Below are 6588 nucleotides of genomic sequence, written 5' to 3'. Positions count from 1 at the left end.
GCCCCAACCGCCGCAGGGAGGGTGTTCCACCAGGCCGGGGCCAGGGCTGTAAAGGCCCTGGCCCGATGTGGAGGCCAGCCGCATCATTGAGGGGCCAGGGACCACCTAACAGATTTGCCTCCCGTTGAGCGAAGGGGTCGTGCAGGGACATGCGGCAGGTGATCGCGGTCACCGAGGCCGAGGGCCCCAGGCAGCGTAATGAGTATAAAGGTCGAGCCACCAGCACCTTGAAAATGATCGGAACTCCGGGGAGCCGAAGTGCAGCTGGCGTAATACAGGATTGAATATGATCGCATAGGTGGAGACTGCCTGTAAGCAACTAACGCGCTCGCGTGCTGGACCAGCTTCAGTCTCTGGATCAGGCTGCAAAGGAAGGGCAGCGTAGAGCGAGTTACAATAGTCTAATCTGGAGGTGACCGTTGCATGGATCACAGTGGCCAGGTCAGCTTGAGAGAGGAAGGGAGCCAGCCTCCCGAGCCTGGCGAAGATGGAAAAAAGGCAGCCCGGGTTAGCCCATGGAGCCAGGCCCTGGGTCTCCATTGAGAGAGAACAAATCCCAGGTGGACCCCCGGGCTGCGCACGCGAGGGGGTTACAGCCAATGTGACCCCCCCTCCCACACCGGTGGCTGGAAAATCCTGTCCTCCCCCCCGCGGCCAAGCCAGAGGATCTCCGTCTTCAATGTATTCAGTTTTAACCTGCTCTGCCGCAACCAACCAGCAACCGCCTCCAAACAGTGCTGGAGGCAGCAGAGGCGGCGACTGCTCCCCCCTCCATCCAACAGAATGAGCTGCGTGTCTGGCATCAGCATACTGGTGACAAGTCAGCCCAAAACTCCCGTTACCAGTCCCGAGGCAAGGAATTAGCATATAGATATTAAATAGCAGCGGGGATAATAAAGCCCCCTGGGGTACACCGCAGTCAAGCGGGCACTTCCGGGAGGCCTGATCCCCGCACCTCACTTGCTGACTTCGACCCCGGAGAAACGAGGCAATCCATTGAAGGACAGTGCCTCGCACCCCGGAGGCTATGCCTCTGCAAGGAATTTTTCATACTACATATGATCTTTTATCTGAGATTGCAAATGCCTTAACAGACCAGGTGATCAGGAGCAACAGCCGCAGAAGGCCATTGCTTTCACATCCTGCATGTGAGCTCCCAAAGGCACCTGGTGGGCCACTGCGAGTAGCAGAGAGCTGGACTAGATGGACTCTGGTCTGATCCAGCTGGCTTGTTCTTATGTTCTTATGTTCTTAGAATTTAGTACAGATCCCAGTAAATATGTCACCATGATTTCCGGTGGAGCATATTTCTAAACAATGTTTGCTCAAAGAGTCAAGATATGTGCATGTATAACTCTCAGATTTTTCGGTCAAAGTATTATAACTGCTCACAAAATGGGTTGTGCAATTTTAAAATATAATCCTTTCAGAAGCGATTACCCAGGAGGAAAGCCGGTGAACTGAGTCGTCCACTGCCCCCGCGCCCCTTAACGCCGGAATGCCCCTGCCACACCCCCACAGGAGTGCAGTCCGGTGCATCACTCCCCCACCCCCTGGGAGCTATGCCTCTAAATCCTTGTACCAAGTTAGATCTGTTCATGGAAACCTGCTGAATCCCATCACTGGTTCTAACCTAGTTCTTCATATGATGTATTAGTTTTCCTTTTAGAGGAAATTATATTAATACATACAATAAATGCATAGAATCTCCTGAGCCACAAAACAGTATTTTCTGTTTTATTTCCAAAGTAGATACTATCAAGATAATGGTTCATACCCCCAGACAACCTTCTTAGGCCTTCCAGGCCATGGTAAAAAGAACCTATTTTGACCCCAGTGAATACTGTTCTGCCTTAACTTAGGTGTACAGAATACTGCTGCTCTGTCTGTTGGTTCGTGATCAAAAGTTCAAAAGCGTAGATTTCTTAAACATCGTTAAGTTATGAACGAGTACCAGAGTCCCCAGAGTGGCTGAAACGAATACGCAGACCTTCACTTACATTTAAAGGGTCAACATTGGACTGTGCAAGGTGGGTAGTAGCCTGAATCTTCTGCCAAATTTATTTTAAAACGAACAAACACGTTAGCAGGGTGCTAACTCAAGAGTTTTTAAGACCTGCAGTGGAAAGGGACTGGGGTTCCTTTCCCATTGGACTACATTGCAGTTCAAACTCAAACACACAGAAAAGGACATGTGCACAAACCCAGTGGGAGAAACTGAAGGAGGGGAAGGAGTTAACCCACCAATCCAGTTCCCTGTTTCTGATGGCAACCCTGAAGTGTTCAGAAAAAGTCAGGAGAAATGCCTGTTACACCTAATTTGTCACATAAGTTTTATACATGACAAAGCAAATTGGTACCTGTGGATCGACACTGTGCAAATCAGTTCAAAAATAATCCTGTGCTGTTAGAATTAGTTCAAATGTGAAATACCTAAAATAGCAAGAGTTCTTCCATGCAGAAAACAGGAGGTTATGCTAAGAGCACTAACTGCCATTCTCCTGCTTATCAAAGCACATTTTTTCCCTCCCTTATACTTCCAGTGTCGCATTTAGGCAAACGTGATGTTTTAAGAGTGGCAGAGGTTGTTCGATAGGGCTTAAACTATCCTATTGGGGGGGTGGGGCTTGGAGGGAGGGAGGGGGTCATGTTATTTGTGGAAGACAGGGGCAGAATGATTGGTGGATCCAACTTATTCACTTCACTGCCCACAAACCAGGTTTAGCCAATTTGCTGTGGAATGGAAAATGTCTATTGAAGCGAACCCGTTGCATATATGTGAGTTAAGTGCCATCAAGTCCCTTCCGACTCATGGTGACCCTATGAATCAATGTCCTCCAAAAGTCCAATCATTAACAGCCTTGTCAGAGCATTCAACCTGAAGGCTGTGGTTTCCTTTATAGAGCAAAGCAACTGCACAGCCCTTCTCGCTTCCTGACAAATTCAGCTGATATATAGTCAGTCTGCACACTCACCGTGACAATGAGGTGACATGAGTGATAAGAACCACCCCAAACTGCCTGAGGTAAGCTTAAACATTCCTTAGTAATTGAGAGTTACACTAATCTTGTTTGGTCAGACCACTGGACCTTGGTCTTCTGGCAAACACTGCATGGCGCTGGGAGGGGATCTGTTAAATGAAACTGCCAAAAACATGTGAGCTCATTTGTTCACGTTGGTTACAGTCTACCTCATCTAAAGGCATGATGTACGCTATGCAAGGTCACTGCAACCAGTCACTAAATGCCCGTGAAGCATCCATGGATTTGTAAGACTTCCCGTTCTATTGTCTGCTACAGTTCCTACACTGGAAGTTGTGGAGCCATGTTCTCCTGAATATTCAGCATACATATGGATTAAGAACTACAGGAAATTTGTGACACAACAGGCAACAGAACACAGATTTCCTTGGACATGGAGCTTATCAGTGTCCAGTGGCTTACTACGTGGTTGTATGCTTACAGCCTCCCTCTACCCAGCCAAGGTCCACTCTCAGCCATCTCCCACCTCTGAGAAGTCTTCCTCCAAGGACAGGCCCAAGTAGACCCTGACACCCTCCAAACTAGATAGATTTCATGAGATGTACAAAGCAGAGCAGTATTCCAAATTATGCTATATAATACATCATAGACATTTTTTTTTGCTCCCTGGAGCCATTCTGAGCAATGGGGTGGGCTCAATTCTTCTCTATATACCACCTGATTTCATTTTAAATTCTACTCCTAACAACATTTCTTCTCCAAGGAAAGTAAAGCATATTTTACCAGACTTCAGTAGACACCGGCAAAATGACAGCATTTGTCTATTTATGTACTTCATTCACATCCCTTCTTTCTCTCCAATAGGGACCCAAAGATGCTTACCCCTCCTCCATAAAAGATACCCACAAATATATGTCTGCATAAAAGAGGCTATCCATGTGTTGCTATAACATGCATAAATCATTCATTCCTTTGTTTATTCATTCATTATTTTTATATATTTTTATATATATTATATACATTATTTTTATATACCTACCACAGCAGGGCTCAGGGCAGCTAACAACAGATGTAAAACACAACAGATGTAAAATTCATCTTAGATAATCCATTTAAAATCATTTTCACAATCATTTTTATAATTAAAAAACAATTTCAGGTCAGGGGACTTCAAGAAGTAGAAGAAGAGTTTGGATTTATATCCCCCCTTTCCCTCCTGCAAGGAGACTCAAAGGAGCTTACAATCTCCGTTCCCTTCCCCCACCACAACAAACATCCTGTGAGGTGGGTGGGGCTGAGAGAGCTCCAAAGAACTGTGACTAGCCCAAGGTCACTCAGCTGGCACGTGTCAGAGTGCACATGCTAATCTGGATCCCCAGATAAGCCTCCACAGCTCAAGTGGAAGAGAAGGGAATCAAACCCAGTTCTCCAGATTAGAGTACACCTGCTCTTAACCACTTCACCACGCTGGAAAAAAAGAATGTTTAACCCTTTTCCTTCTCACTGCTTCTCTAGCCTATATCTTATGTAGATACCTACTTATTTATACAACACTTTTTTCCTGATGCAAACCCAAAGTAGATTACTGCTTCTCGACCCTTCCACCACCTAGCTTCTGCCACTACTTAGGTGACAAGTGGAGGGGGAGACATTGTGGACACAAAGACATCAATTCAGGCTAAAATTCAGCAGTTATGTCATGAATATTATTAGAGATGGATGAAATCCTAGAGTGTCTCCTGGGGGTCCAAGCATGCACCTGGCAGCCCCAGAAATTTTCTGTTTGGTTTGGTTATGTACAATATATATGTTTATGTACGATATAAGTGTCACCCTGGCCTCAGACAGATGGGTTACCACCACAGCCTGTCGCTGGGACTTATGGGGATGGTTGCTGAGTGTGTCTTGGAACTCAGACAGGCTTGATAGACAGCAGCATCCTGCCTGAAATGGTGGAACAACCCCTTCTATCAAGCCAGGAAGAGAGTACAGGCCCTGTGGGCCTCAGGTAGGGAAGTGGGAGCAGAAGTGGACTCAATCCTGCTCGCTGGACTCAGTGCCCTAAATTCAGCAGGCAGGGTTGCCCCCTTCCTTTCCTGAGACCCGTGGGCCCCTGGAAGCAAGGTGGGGGAAGAAGCAGCCACAAGACAGCAAGCTGAAGCGAGGTGTAGGGAAAGAAAGCAAGATCCTGCATGCAGGACAAAGATAGCTCTGTCTTGCATGCAAGATAACCCTCCCCGCCCTGCTTCCCAAAGCCTGGGGGCCTTGGAAAGTGAGGTGGGGGAGACAGCATGGTTTTGGCCTGCAGGGGGCTCAGTTTTTAGGCTAGCAGCACCAAAATTTCAGGGAGTTTTAGGGATACTCTCCTGATGATACCACCCAAGTTAGGTGAGGTTTGGTTCAGGGGGTCCAAAGTTATGGACTCACAAAAGGGGTGCCCCATCCCCCATTGTTTCCAGTGGGAGCTAATAGGAGGTGGGGCTACACATTTGAGAGTCCATAATTTTGGACCTCCTGAACCAAACTTCACCAAACCTGGCTGGTATCATCAGGATAGTCTCCTAAAGATACCCTGAAATTTTGGTGCTGCTAGCCTAAAAACTGCGCCCCCTGCAGATCGAAAATGGAAAAAACACTAAAAATACAAAAAACACAAACATGGGGGGCAGCAAAACTCAGATTTTGCACCGGGCTCCATTTTCCCTAGTTACACCTCTGCTCCCTAGGCACCCTCCCCCTTTTGCCAAGCTGGATTCTGGCTTTGCAAAGAGGGGAGCTAGAAGGGCCAAGGAGGGAGAGGAGAGGCAGAAGCTGCCCACCCCAGAAGGCAGCATTCCCAACAGCTTTCTAGAGCCGGTGGTATTTGTTTGTACGGTGGTATTTATTGTTAGTTCTATACATATTTACTGAAATCATTAAGATTTACTTTCAAGTCAATGTAGGTATACTTAAAGTCATAGCCTTGGTCCTACTGGGATCCATGCAGCCATTCCAGATCCTCACATCTAACTCAATCCTTTCTGGTAAACATAATCAACAGAACAACTGGCAATATTTAAAGACATTAAACATCTGAACTGTTATCCTGCTTTCAAAGGAAATGTATTTTGGAGCACAAGGGAAAGCCAGGAGAAAAGTCTGAGTGGAAAGTGAGGGGGAAGGGGGAGTCTGAGCGATTATTTCCATTCCTTTCAGTACTTTCCACTTGGCATCAATTTGGGATCTGTTTATTTTGTCACGGTTTCTACTCCCCAGAATTTACCACAGATATTATCATTCAGCGTGGCCACTTGGCATTTCCTCCTTTTAAAAGAATCTTAGTGAAAAGTGTGTGTGTGTGTGTGTGTTCAAGGCTATTTTTGAAACCAGTCTCATTCCGAGGGAAAAGGTTACACCCATTTGGTTTCTTTCAAGGCCAAATTCTTGGGATGGGGGTGGGGGGAGCAGAATCCAACTTCAGATGAATGTGCTGGGTAAACCAGCAGCACTAAATCGCAGCCTCGTTTTGCCACCTTTAATGATCTGTGGGATGGGAGGGGGGGTTGTCTCTTAATTCCACAAATAATAGATTTTTTTTAAAGGAGGAAAACCAGGAAGAGAGCAAGAA

This window comes from Sphaerodactylus townsendi, linkage group LG01 (assembly GCF_021028975.2).
Source record: "Sphaerodactylus townsendi isolate TG3544 linkage group LG01, MPM_Stown_v2.3, whole genome shotgun sequence".
Classification (NCBI taxonomy): domain Eukaryota; kingdom Metazoa; phylum Chordata; class Lepidosauria; order Squamata; family Sphaerodactylidae; genus Sphaerodactylus; species Sphaerodactylus townsendi.
Note: the sequence above shows the minus strand (reverse complement) of the source record.